Here is a 15,098-nt window from a genome sequence, read left to right on the forward strand (position 1 = left end):
TTTGCTAAGTAGATGGGTTAGTAGCCTGCAGCACACGTTTCTGGAGATTGGTAATAGTAGAACAGGAGGCAAGTTCTGTAACTGAACACCGCCACGAACTGTCAGTTTAATTTCACTGAAAAGATATCCCACCTATCTATATCCGATTTGATTTAGATTACTGTATACTGTGTGATTCTCTCACGCAGTCACTATTTCCTGTGCTCCTTTGCAATTTCGTTTTATCTTTGGGTTACTTTATTCACCAGCTATCCTTTGCATGGAAATCATCATATTTGCATGCTAATTAATTTTTTGTAAATTATTTGTAACTGGCAGCAGATTTTGCGCCTCGGTGCATTTTAGACAGTTTGTACAGTGGGTTCGTTTTCCAAAGAGGATCAGGACCTGCGAGTGGGTCTGCATTGGGAGGGTGGTTTTTTTCCTCTCCTTATTTTAAACTTGCACAAAGTATTAATTGGGTGTCAGGCGAGTATTTAATTGCAAACTTTGGCAGGCACTGCCCGCTTTTGGCCTCGCATCTGTGGCTGTCAGTATGGGATCGAATGGACTAACGCCCCCATTCACACCTTATGGTCAGTCACATCCAGAAGCTGAATCTTCGTTCCTTATGTTACGAGAAGTTTCATTGAGAAATCTCTCGACAGGCTGGCATGTCGGCGAGCCGGACACTGAGTCAGGAGAGAGAAGTGGGAAAAGGTGAGGAGCATTAAATTGCAAAGAGATGATTTAAGACGAGGAAGAGATCGGGGTTGGGTGGTAATTGTACAGAGAGAAGATAGCGTGTAAATGGGAATTTGAGAGCAAGGAAGGGAATGTTTGAGAGCTGGAAGAGTGAGAGTTGAGCAGTGAGAATGAAGTAGGACAGATTGGGGGGGGTGCGGGAGTGAGGATCATGCAGGGTTTGTTGATAGGAAAGAATGGGTGAATATTGCAGCGCAGAAGCAAGTAATTCTGCCCAGTTGTCTCTCCCCGCCTGAGCCAACCAGTCTAACAATACTCCCCTGCACATTAGCTCTGGTATACTGTCGCATGTTGGCTCTGACATTGAGGTGTATTGATACACCTAACTATACTGGCACACCAGGCTCTATTGCTACTCCGAGATATACTGGTACACCAGGAAATCCTAGTACACAAAATAATTGGTGCTCCAGGGTAAACTGCTGCACAAGGGTATAGTGGTGCACAAGGGTATGCTGGTATACTGGGGTATATTGTTACCAAGGTTTTACAGGAAGTAAGAAGTAGCAGATACCATAACTAGATTGCTCCAAAGGTGTCTCGATTCAGGAACTGTTCCTTTGGATTGGAAAATTGTGCATGTTACTCGGCTTTGTAAGAACAGTGAGGGAGTAAACCCAGGGAATTATGGATCACTTAACCTAACATTTGTTCTTGGGAAATTACTCGACATTTTAATTAAGGGAAGGGTGAATAACACTTTGCAAATGTTCAGCCGATCAGAGAGAGTCAGTGAGGATTTGAAAAGGTAAGTCATACCTGAAGAACCCTGCTGATTTTTTTGAAAATGTGACTACAGTCGTGGATAGGGAAATGTCTATAGATGTTACTTACATGAACTTCCAGAAGATATTTGATAAAGTTCCACAAAAGAGACTGTTAGTTAAAATGTACTGCATGGAACTGAATGCAAATTATTGACCTGATTAGGAAATTGGCTGAGAGGCAGGAAACAGAGATAGGGATAATGGGCAGGTACTCTAATTGGTAGGAGGTGTCCCACAAGAATCTGTGTTGAGGCCTCAACTATTCACTGCATTTCCCTGGTTTTACTCTCTCATTGTTCTTACAAAGCCAAGTGTAATCATAGTTTAGAGGATGGAGTAGAAAGCCTCAAATCCAAGTTTGCTGATGACCAAAAATAGGCAGCATTTTAAGCAGAGGAGACGGAAAGAAATTACAAAGAGATATTGATAGATTAAGTGAATGCATAAAACTGTGGCAAATAGATTTCAATGTACTCAAATGTGAAGTCCTAGAAAGGATAAAACACGATGCTTTCTAAACTGTGAAACAATGAAAGTCCAAAGAGACCTGGGGCTCAATGTACATAGTTTATAAAAATGTCATGAACAAGTACAATAATAATCAAAAAGGCTAATGGAATGCCGGCCTTTATAGCTAGAACAGTGATCCTTAATCTTTTTGGCTGAAGAACCACTTTTCAAATGGATAAATGATCACCCCTCCATCTAAATTATAATGATATAGAATACTTACAACATGAAAGTACTCCGCACCACTGTTCTCAGTGCTCCTCCATGTGTGCTCCTCTCCCAGGAGACAGTATTAACCCACTCTACACTACTGCCTCCCAGCTGACATTTCAATATGACCTCCTGGACCTTCTGGAAAATGTACATGGAGCCTTAGGGTCCTCTGAGCCCAGTTTGAGAAACGCTGATCCAGAGGACCAGAATGCAAGGTGTTAGAAGTCATGCTGCAAATATACAAAGTCATTGTTAGACCAAAGCTGGAGTACTGTGAGCAATTCTGGGCACCAAACCTTAGAAAGAATAATACTGGCCTTGGAGGGAGTGCAGTGGAGGTTTACCAGAATTATACCTCACTCCAAGGGTTAAATTACAAGTAGAGATCACACAAACTCATTCTGAAGAAGACTCATATTGGACTCAAAACATTAACTCTGTTTCTCTCTCCATGGATACTGCCAGACCTGCAGAGTTTTTCCAGCACTTTCTGTTTTAACCACACAAACTCAGTTTGCTTTTCCTGGAATTTAGAAGATTAAGGGGTAATTTGGTCAAAGTTTTCAAGATATTAAAGGGACAGATAATTTCTCTCTATCTACCCTATTTCTGCAGGCTTGTGAGTCTAGGATTAGGGGTCATAGTCTAAAAATTAGGGCCAGAGCTTTCAAGAGTAGTTAGGAGGCACTTCCACACAGAGAGTGGTAGAAGTTTGGAACCCTCTTTTGCAAATGGCAGTTGATGTTGGGTCAGTTGCTAATTTTAAATGAGATTGATGGATTTTTGTTAGCCTAAGGTATTAAGGGATATACGGCCAAGGTGAATACATGGACTTGGGCCACAAATGACTCATGATCTCCTTGAATGGTTGAATAGACTCAAGAGGCTAAATGACCTCTTCCTGTTCCTATTGTCACTACATGTTGCTATATTGGCATTTCATGCCAAATTAATATACCGTGGTGCATTGGAATGCTATGGTATATTAGTACACCTGGGTATATTAGTATGTCGGGGAATATTGGCATTCCTGGGTATACTGGTACACCAATTCCAGTTGATGTGGGCACTTAAACACTATTGACAAAATGCTATCAAGTTTACACAGAGGAGTCTGAGCTCGGTTACAACTGGGAAAAATAAGATTCCTGTCTCAGTTTCAAGTTCAGAGGTGGGGATCAGCAGGTGGGTCAATAAACAGTGCTCCTGGGGGTTATACTGAAGTTCTGATGCGACAGAACAGTTTGCTCACACCCATGGGAAGCAGGCTGAGCTTCAGTAACTGGCAGCAATATCACCTACTACTAGCCTCAGCCACCCAGCTAACCATCAATACCTTCCCTCCTAATGCGCCATTTCTCACTGATTACCTAGCTGATCCAATTCAGTAAAATGTTTTGCTTCCTAAACAAGGTGCAGTTGAGAAGCAAACTGGGCCAGTGTCAAACAGATCTTCAGGATTCTTGACTGTATCAAAGGGTTGTCATACTTGTAGACCTAAAAAGGCTCTGCAAACAGTAACTGTAAACTGTGCAAACACAGCAAGCTATTAGTGTCTTTAATTACAGAGCAGGAAGCCGGATGCAATGAAGATGGGAGCAGTAGGGGGAGAGAGAACACATTTCTCACGCCTATGCAATAAATCATAATTTTTCTCTAAATATATATTGAACTGATGTTAGTAGATTCCATTTTTTTCTCTCGAATCTGCAGTGGACACTGCAATGTTAAACTTTGTTCCAGAAGGACTGAGTGGATATCAGCATGGTCCATGTGATTTTAAAATAATTTCACTCAGCTCTTATTGCAATAACACTATTGATCCTTCTCCAGGATTATTCTGATGGGACCAAAAGAGCCAATTAAAAACCCAGGTCTCCATCAAACAGGTCAGTCGGTCTTGTAGGAGGCGTTCTGCCTTCAAGTCACTCGCCTCTCACTGTTGTGTTTTAACACAGATTTCCAGAAAATGTAGTGATTATCTGAAACCAGACAATTTTTCAAAAAAAACAGCTTTCCCATCTCAGATCATTGCTTCAAACTGTACTCTGAAAGTCGACCCTAATTAGAGGCCAGTTTGAGAACAATGGAGATTCAATCTCTATTAGAAGCAGAAATCTAGAAAATATCACTGTTTGTAAGCCTTTCGTAGTGTGGAAAGGCTTCTGCGGAGCTCAGATGGTTAGTAAATCTCACAGATCTGTCTCTTTTAGAGACTCAAACCTGTGATTAAAATATCTATATCTGGCTATGGTTAAACAATAACAAATTACTGCATGTTTTTAATACAAAATCCCTTTCCATTTTTGCAGTGTTTTTACCACAGAATGTCATTAGCAAAGACTTAATTCAAAACTCAAGATATTCAAAGAACTCAAGCACTGACTCAAGATATTCTTTTTTGTAACAGAAAAATCAAAGTTCTGTGGAACATTACAATCCAAGAGCCCTCACATAGTATAAAACTCAGATTTTATCTTGTAGCTGGTCTGGGGCAGAACAAACAACCACTTGAAGCAAAAGTCTTTTTTTTCCATTATTACCATGGACCAGTGTCTGACACGTTGGATCAGTGTCTCTCAGTGTCCCTGTCTGGGGTGACTGCACTATTTGTCACTTGGTGGTTTGCCTGCGTGACCCACAGTCAGTCAACTGAAAGGTTGGAATTGGAAGATTGCAGTCAATGAGCCCTTGTCGTGAAAATCAGTCATTCTGTTTGTAGCGTGTCAGTCATGAAACCTCTTAGAGAGTGCCGCCATAAGACATATTAGTCACATGTCTGTGTTTAGTTTTTTGCAGTTAGTTGCTGATAATTTGGCAATGCTACTTCATGAGTGCCTTTTTAATATTTACAGCCCATGGAGCAATATATTTTATTCAGCAGCCAGTGATTGGCTGACCCACTATCTGAATTCCAAAACCCTAAAAAGAGCATGGGCTGTCAGTTTTGTACTTGACTATTGCTTGTGGTGTTGCACAGTAAGCTGCAGAGTGCAATTTGCAGCTGCCAATTCACAAGTTATACTGCGGCTTGTGAAGCATGCCCTCAGCACTAGTCATGAGCTCAGTGGATTTGTACTTGAACAAAGGCTAAAGGCTCATGGGGTGAGCTGAAGAGGGATGGTGGGGGGTTCATGTGGATCATAAACACCAGCAAAGAGGAATTGAGCCGAATGCCCTTTCTCTGTGCTGTAATACCTCTATGTATTCTGTTAGCAGGGGGAATATTTCAAACGTTAGAAGCAAACTCTAAATTTACAAGCCCAAGTTGTGGAGTTAGGTGAAGAGGGGTGGGGAGAGTGCATGTATGTAGCAGAAACACCAACATAGGCCTGTTGGACTGAACGGCTTGTCTCTACCCTGTAAATTTTACGTAATATGTCAGTGCATGTGTGTGTGTTTACGTATATATTTTGTGTGTATATGTACATGTGTGCTTATGTGTGTGTGTGTGTGTGTGTGTGTTTGTACGTATGTGAATATGTTTGTTTATGTACATTATTTGTGGCAGTGAGAGTGTGTGCATGCGTGAATGTGTCTGTGTGAGTGTGTGTGTGAGTTTATACATAAAGTGTGTGTGCATGTGTGTCCTTGTGTTTCTGAATTTGTGTATGTGGAAATCTTATGCATCTGTTCAAATCTGTGCTGAACTCTCTGTTTCTCTGCAGATTTTCTGACCACTGCCCATATGAATTGAAGGAGAAATGAAACACGTGACATTCCAGATTGCCTTCCTTTGGATGACAATTGTGACTCACTTAACCCTCGGGAAACTTGTTAATAAACGAACAGGTATGACTCACAGTATTGCTGCCTCCACAATTAGAATGTGTCTGTCATATTTTCCTGTGTGTTTATAATCATTATTGTCCTATCTTTTTGCTAGACCCAAACCACATAGTGTAAAAATTATAGTAGTTTTGAATAATCTTTTACCAAGAAAGAAAGTCTACCTAAAGATGTAATCCTATTGTTAATTTAATCTAGTTTGCTAAGGAAGAGACTAGAATTACTCGACCTGTTTAGAATTAAAGCTGGCTTGATGCCTACAAGTGTTGTACTAAGCCAGTTACACTACAGTTTCCAAATATTGCACAGTGGTTTTTGACTTCGTATTGACACAATGTACAGCTTGGTACCGAGTCACCTTGCCCACATTTAGACAAAAGGTGTAAGATCGTTTACAGAAGGTAGCTTTGCATTGGACTGGCTTAATGCAACTTTAATAAAACTGACTTTGGTGCTGCACAAAGTTTAAAATGTTCTTAGGTTGCCTGGAAACCTTCTAAAATTAATTTGGAATCTTACCAATGTAAGCAGAGAGCTAACAAGACAGTTGTACTCCTACACTGTCATTGTCCATTAACTCTGCTTGCATTAATCAGAATTCAGCTTCCCCTAGCCGGAGTGCAATAAAAAAACACGCAGTATAACTTGCGTCTGGTTGCTCAGTATTATCCTTAACAGGTACCAGTCCCAAACAATAAAGCTAAAGTTAACAAGGCTGTTCCATTTTAAAGCACTGCATTCTGTGTGTGTGTGTGTGTGTGTGTGTGTGTGTGTGTGTGTGTGTGTGTGTGTGTGTCAGATGTTAGGTGATAGATAAGTAGGCAGGTAGATAACTGACAGAGAGATAAATAGATGACAGATGCACAAACAGAAAGATTTAGAAAACAGTTTCTATCCAGCAGGTGTTGAAAATGAATTGAAGATACAATTGTCCGTTGCCACAGCTTTTTCTATTTTTGTAATCTGTTTGAGCTCAAACTATCTTTTGAACTTTCAATGTGATGTTACTTATGTCTAAGAGTTCAGCATTAACCAACACTCCTAAACCCAAGCCCCAGACCCCAACCCTTTCCGAATGTTCCCTGAGCACAGGACCCTCCAAGACTCTCAGACTCCACATACTATGCTGCACTCCTGTAGATTGGCCCCAAGCCTCATATATTCACCCTGAACATTGCAGCTCTGAATGTCCCCTATTTAGAGAGCATAAACTTCTCACTTCATATCCATTGACGATGATTCCCAGCCTTTTCATTCCAACATCTTCTAAGACTTCAGTCCCCTATATGCCAAACCTAGGTGCCATCCTCAGAATGCCTCCCAAACCCATTGTCCCTCTAAGGACTTGGATAGCAAGTGAGACAATGAGATGAAGACTAGTGGATAAATGTCCATATACAAAAAGTGAGTGAAGGTCACACAAAAAGAGAAAAAAATGAACCTGAAAGAATTTGAGATCAAAAAAGAATGAAGCAGACATCTTCAGAAAGGGAGACCCATTTTGATCCATTTTCTGAAAAGAAGTGAGTTAGCCTCTATTAGTGCTCAAAGCCAGTGGTGTGTAAGGTTCATTTGTCTCAGGCAGTGAAACAAGGTATGGTTTTAACTTTTTCAACTTATAAACGTGCTTTTTCGGCAGATATTTTTTGGATTCACATTTATCCTGTAATTTGCTGGATGCACTTCTTGTATGCAGCCAGGTTCAGCACATAATGAACTCAAACTTGTTCCATTCATTTGTGTTTGATGAGTGGTCTCTTGGGTGAGGCTCGAGTCTGAATCAGTATGTTGACACTGTTACCAGCTGGTCCCTATGTGGACAGCATGCCTTTACCACAAGGACTGTTTAGGGAGCTTTTTGCTTTTATCTGTTTAGGAAGCGTTCACTCTAGCCGAGGATGTGACTCTCCTCAGGATGAACCCACACAGCGACAGTCCAAGCCTGAAAGCCATAAACAAAAGTGGCAATGAATATTCATCAAGCAGTTATTTATATAGAATGACTGTACTTGAAGCTGTCACAAGATGCAGTTATTTCATGGACACACACAGGCACAAAGTTTATCCCGTGAACAAGTAATCACTTATACTTAGGGTGAGTTTTGAGTTTAAAAATAGGCAATTTTACTTTTCAAGTGAAAGTGGATCTTTTATTTTAAGAAAACCTTTGAGTCTTAGTTCCAGCATGATGTGTTAGTTTGGATGTTGTTTTGTCCCCTTGATTATCCACATGGAGAATACCAGATCACAGGCAAGAGAACGATGCAAGAGTGAGCCAGGGATGGGAGGGATGTTGGGGGGAATGAGATCCAGGAGAGGAAAGTAGAAAGAATTTGGGCATCCCGCATGGTAAAAAGTTGATCACCATCACCAAGAATGCTCTGTGCCTGTAAGCTTGGTAGAAGGTCAATGTTGTACAAATAAAAATCAGGAAGAATATGTAGACTGATAATTGTTTCCACTAATACCTTGCTTTCTCTGTTCTTTAAGTGTTGATAGTGACCTTGGCATCATGGATTGCATAAAAGTTTTTTAAAAATCAGTGCCCCACGCCAGCCAGGAACCTGTACCCATGGTGATGAGGTGGCTGTGATTTTGAGGTGTTGTTTGCATCATAACTGCGAGCTGCAGACAAAATAAAATTGCTCCCCCCTCCCCCCACTGCAACCAACTCTCTCGATGTAGCTCACCGGTTTAAAGCTGGCCAATATCACATCATTCTGGCTGCCAGTTAGTTAAATGCTTCGAAGGGGATGGTGATAATGGAGGGGTCGTCTGTGGCCTAGCCAATTTTTACAGGGTCTTGGATGAGCTCTCCTGTTTAGGTTTATCACTTGCTGAACTGAACAGAGCTTGCACGATGTGCACTACAATCAGTTCTCTCCAGAATGGCAATCGGGTTCCTACTTGTGTCATGTGGTCGTTAATTGGTACAGACTGACATTTTGGCTACCCAGAGCAGTCCCCTTTTAAAGTGTTGTCAATCTGCATTGGTTGGGGGGTGGGGGGGGGTGGTGGGGAGGTGCAGGGTGGTGGCAGGGGGGTGTTCAATGTGGTGTTTACAATGTCAACCCCATTTTGGTGCCATTGTTCCCCATTAATACCGATCAAAACAAATTAAAATAGACCAACTTGCTGTTCTTGGCATGACAGATGGATAACCTGAAGAGCACTGACACTGGTATTGTTATGCAGGGACCACATTACTAGCCGCAGTGTGTTAATCACCTAGCCTGCCTTTCCCTCCCCTGACTTCACCCATTTGTGGCCTTGCCAAAGCCATGTAGGCCTTGTATTCCAGAATTCCAATCCCAAATCCCTCTCTCTACTCCTTCCACCAAGCTTTTGACCAATATTCCTAATAGCTCATTATTTTGTATCCATTTTTTCCATACAATTCAAAGAATGGCCAGGAGATATTTTCCTACATGAAGAGTTATGTATCGACTACATCAAATTACATTTATATACTGCCTTTAACAGAAAATAAATTCTAAGGTTCTTCACAGGAGCATGCTCAGACACATAAGGTGGTATTATGGCAGATGACCAAAAGCTTGGTCAAAGATGTAGGTTTTCAAGTGCACCTTAAAGGGGGAAAGCAAGGCAGAGAGATGGAGAGGTTTATGGAGGGAATTCCAGAGCTTAGGGCCCAGGCAGCTGAAAGCACAGTCCCCAGGGGAGAACTGAAGGGAACTGGAGAAGCTTAAGAGGCCAGACTTAGAGGAGCATCTCGGAGAATTATAGGGCTGGAGGAGATTACAGAAATAGGGAGGGGCAAGGAGGGATTTGCAAACAAGGGTGAGAATTTTAACCTTGCTTATAACTCCCAATCCAGCAATACTTTGATGTGGGCCAATGCACAGGGATGATGTGGGAATGGGACTTAGGATGAGTTAGGACATGGGCAGCAGAGCTTTGAATGATCTCATGTTGTAGGTTGGAAAATAGGAAGCCAGCTCAGAACTGTTGAATTTAGTGGTAACAAAAGCATGGTTGTGTTTCAGCAGCAGATGGGCTGAGGCAAATCCAAAGATGGATGATGTTACGGAGATTGAGATAGACAATTTTGGTTCTGGAGAGGACATAGGGTCAAACTCACCTCAGAGACAAATCCTCTGCAACCCACATGCCTTGGACCCCCAAAAGCTACTGGACCAATGGTTGCATAGTGCAATGTCATTGGATTAGTAATCCAGAGGCCCAGGCTAATGCTCTGAGGACATGGGTTCAAATCCCACCATGGCAGCTGGTGGAACTTAAATTCAATTAATAAATCTGGAATATAGAGCTAATCTCAGGAATAGCGACTGTGAAACTATTATTGATTGTCATAAAAACCCATCTGGCTCACTAATGTCCTTCAGGGAAGGAAATCTGCGATCCTTACCTAGTCTGGCCTACACGTGACTCCAGACCCACAGCAATGTGGTTGACTCTTCAAAGCAATGGCCGAGGAAGCCACTCAGTTCAAGGTAGATTAGGGATGGGGCAGCAAATTCAGGCCTTACCACATTCCATGAAAGAATAAAAAAGAGAGTGCTGAGTTTATGACCTGTCTGCTTCAGCCTCACATAGTGACCAGGGAGGGGGATGGCATTGATCATTATCTTCAGCCTACCACAAACTCCAATGAACTTGGTCTTGCCAATATTTAACTCAAGGAAATTTCTGCTCATCTGTGGATGTCAGAGAAACAGTCAGACAAATCAGAGACAGGAGAGTGTTAATTCTAATAATTTTATGTTGAGAAGGAATGAGTCTGAAGCTAGCCTGTACCTTAAAACTGGCTTATTTCCAAAACAGCAAAGCAGAGTCACAGATTGTCCCAGACGCTCAGAGTGAACTGGTTTATATACCCTGACAATGATTCCCCAGTCCTGGCCCAGCTGGGGACAGCTGTGCTTAATTACCAATTTAAAGCCTGCATTTCATTGCAACACAAATTCAACATTAACAGAAAGGTGGTGGTGAGGTAGAGTTGGGTGTTGAGTTTTTGGATGATGTCGCCAATGGGGCAGCATGTAGATGAGAAGAAGAAGGGGACCAATGTCAGGTGCTTGTGGGACACCAGAAGTAACAATGTGGGAGCGTGAAAACAAGTATTTGCAGGTGTCGCTCTGGCTGCAGCTAGGTAGGTATGAAGGGAAAAACAAAATACTGTGGATGCTGGGCATCTGAAATAAAAACAGAGAATGCTACAAACATTCAGTAGCTTTGGAGAGAGAAACGGTTAACATTTCAGGTCGATGACCTTTCATCAGAACTTGCAGAGTATTTCCAGTTTTCTGTAGATATGAAAGAAACCAGGCAAAGGCAACCCCACCCAGGTGGGTGTCGAGGGACAGGCCTTGCAGGAGGACGATGAGGTCACTGATGTTAGAGGCTGTTGACAGGTTGAAAAGGGTGAAGTGGGATAGTTTACCACAGACACAATCACATTGGATGCCATTTGTGAATTTGATAAGGGCTGTTGCAGTGCTATGGCAGTGGCAGAAGCGTGTTGGAGATGTTCAAACATGGAGCTGTGGGAGAGATGGATTTGGATTTAGGAGGTGATAGCACATTAAAGTTGATTGACTATCCATCCAAATAAGCTACTGCAAAGTCTTATAGACACCATCACCACTTTAGATTTCAGAACAGCATCTGCTGAACTAGTAGTCAGTTATGTTAGTTATCTGGTGAACAGATAGATAGTTGCCTACCTTGAAGATAGTTAGTTACATTAGTTACCTGGTGAATTAATATTCAGTTACATTGGTTATCTGATGAGCTGACAGCCAGTTAGGCTGGTTATTATTTAGGGGAAGGAAGCTTTCTCTAAAGGAGACGAGGAACTGTTCTTTCTTGGTTTAACAATGTATGTAGAGAGACCAACTAATGTCTTTTCAAAACATTCCCAACACTGGTGCCCAAAGCATTCGGGCATACACCCAAAATGTTAACCTGTCGTTATTTTTCAGATTCTTTCATTTCAATTTTATTTGTGATTCTCACTGTTTGCTGCCTTGGAAAGGAGGCTGGGTCTCGCCATGTGCAGCTTTGACAAACAGGAGCACACCAGTGACAAGCCATGAGTATAACAGTGAAATGTGCTCAGTGAGTCCCCCAGGACAGTCATTGAACCTAGATCTAAGGTGTTGCGACCTAATGTCCGTAAACATGAGGCAGCTCATTTCAAAACAGAGACGTCTGTCGATGCCAGTCGCTCACATTCGACAGCTGCAGGACCTGGGCTGACTTATTTTTTCCAGTCACTTGGAGGGAGGAGTTTCCTCTGTGTCCCGGGTGGAGTGAAACTCCAAATCTGTTGATTCAAATGGGATTGGGAACTACGGGTTGCTCCCACCCAGGCTCTGTGAGAGGAGCTCTGTCCCTGGCTATTCACACATGTGCATTGTGCTCTGTTCTAGATGGGACAGCTACAGTTTGAGGTGTGGACTGTGGGTGGAATCTTGTCCCCTTTAAAAATGATCATGGGGTGGGACCATTTCTAGGTCTTGACCCTGCATTTTCCAGCAACCTGTCTGTCAGCGCAATCTTCCGGGAGGCAGCATCCTCATTGGCCACCTCTGCGCCTGCTGCCCACTTAGTGGTGGTGGGCGTCCTGAGACTGCTGGCCCAATCAGAAAGCCCATCGTCTCATAAGGATGGGAGCCCCTCCAGCAGAGCTGGGTGTTGTCACTGCAGGATGAGTGCCTCTGTCTTGAGGTGTCCTCTGAGGAAGTGCTTACTTTTTATAATTAAATTGTGGCCACAGTTGCCAGGCCACTCACTGCACGGTGACCTGCTGATAGTCTCTGGTGTGGAGGGAGACTGAAAGAGGCCTCGTGGGCCCCTTGACCAGCCACTGATAAGTCATCTCCAGGCACTTGCAGGGCTTTAGCCTCTGTGAGGGGGCGGTGGGCAATGTGGGGGGGTGGGTGGCCCATCCGCCACTGGGATATTGTTGGAGATGTCCCCAGTCAGCCCAAAATTGGCCATTTTAATTATGTAGATTGGCTATCCGCTGCTGCCAGGTGGCTAGCCTAGTTGATTTTAAGCTGCCTCCAGTAAGATTGACTTGAGGCAGGAACCCATCGACCCACCAAATCGACATCATCATTTCAAAGTGTCCCCCTGGTCCCGCCATTCTCCTCGCCTCAGCAGGACTGGGAAGATTCTGAGCTGTGAGTAAAGGACTGCCTGCATGGCTGGAAACAATGCATAGTCACGTAGCTGCAGTGTATAAATCAGAACCACTATACAGCTCTTATAGTATAGCCTATGTTTTAATAAGCCTGTGGATCACTGATAGAAGCTGTTATGATTACCATGCTGTGATGTTTGTGTTTAACATTTATGCCTTTTTGTAAAAGGACATTATAGTTAAAAAGAAGAGTTATATAAAAAGCCTGACAGTAGGGTATGCTAATTCCTGGATGTATTGCCCTCTGGTGTAGAACAAGGAATAAAGGAACCTTCTGTTTTTCACACAGGAAGCTGGGGTTCAGAAGCAGATAGCTGTGCGTGTATTCTTCATTGTTAAGAAGTGACAAAACACTTCAAATGATGACAAGGGTGGTATCATCATTATTAGGGGCTTTAGAAGCTTTTGATCCAGCTATTATGGGCTTAGTAGTTTATGTCGAGCAAATGGAACAGTTTTTCATTTCGAATGAGATTGAAGAGGAAAAGCAGGCCTCAGTGTTTCTTACAGTCATCAGAATGAAAAATTTCACTTCACTGAGAAATCTCATTGCTCCTGATGAGCCAGCAGATCAAAGCTTTAAAGAGCTTGTGGGCATTTTGAAAAAGCACTTCGAACCCAGACCAGATTCAAGTTTCACTGAAGAGAACAGCATGAGAGTGAGTCGGTTTCCCAGTTCCTGAATGAGTTGAGAAAATTAGCAGAACATTGTGACTTTTAAGATACCTGGAAGAAGTGTTGCATGATCGCTTGGTTTGTGGACTAAGAAATGAAATAATTCAGTGTAGATTGTTAGCGGAGCAAGAGTTGACACTGAAGAAAGCATTTGAGATTGCACAAAGCATAGAAATGGCAGAGAAACAAGCTAGAGATTTGAAAGCGCATTCTAACAATGCCGAAGTTAAAATAGTAAAGTCAAAGCATACTCGCTTTCAAACATGTTACCGCTGTAATGGAATAGGGCATAATGCAGAAGCCTGTGTGGAAAACTGCTGATTTTCGCTACTGTGAGAAAAAAAAGCATATATACAGCGTGCATGTCATGTAGATCAAAGGCTGATCACAGTAAAACAGTATCGCCAAGAAAAGGGCATCATGAGGAGCACGCAGATAAGTTGTGCTTGAAAATAAACAGGCAGGTTAAAAAGATGCATTACTTGGAAACAAAATGTGAGTCCGGACGAAACTAACAGCGACAATGCAGAAGAGCAATTGTATTGCATTCAGTCTGATCTGAAACTAGATGAAGGACTAAAAGTTGACATTGCCTTAAATGGTAAAATGGTTGAAATGGAGGTTGACACTGGAACATCTGTTTCTATTGCTTCAGAGAAAACATGGGAGAAAATTTCCAAGAAATGCCCATTGGAGAAAATCCTCCTCCAGCTTAGCACTTACACTGGTGAGCCTATGAATATACTTGGAAAATGTCCGTTCAAGCTAAATATGGAGATCAAATAGCAAGGTTGCACTTATCATTGTGAAAGGGGATCGTCCATCGCTTATGGGCAGAAACTGGCTAAAAGAAATTCGTCTGGACTGGAATAAAACAAATAAAGTGCACTGCAACCCCATGTTGAAGTCCTTGTTAGACAAGCACACTGATGTCTTCAAAGCAAGTCTTGGAGTTATTAAAGACATTGAAGCCAAACTTGCTGTGAAGGCCGAAGCTTCTCCAAGGTTCTTCAAATGACGTTCTGTTCCCTACTCAATGTGACAGAAAATCTAGCAGGCTCTAGAATGATTTGAAAACTTTCAGATAATTGAGAAAGTTGACTATGCAGAGTGGGCAGCTCCAATAGTCCCAGTAGTGAAGGATGATGGGTCTATCAGAATATGTGGTGACTATAAATCACCATTAATCCTTTCCTGGAAGTGTATCT

The sequence above is a fragment of the Cetorhinus maximus genome, chromosome 5 (assembly GCF_964194155.1).
Source record: "Cetorhinus maximus chromosome 5, sCetMax3.hap1.1, whole genome shotgun sequence".
Lineage (NCBI taxonomy): Eukaryota > Metazoa > Chordata > Chondrichthyes > Lamniformes > Cetorhinidae > Cetorhinus > Cetorhinus maximus.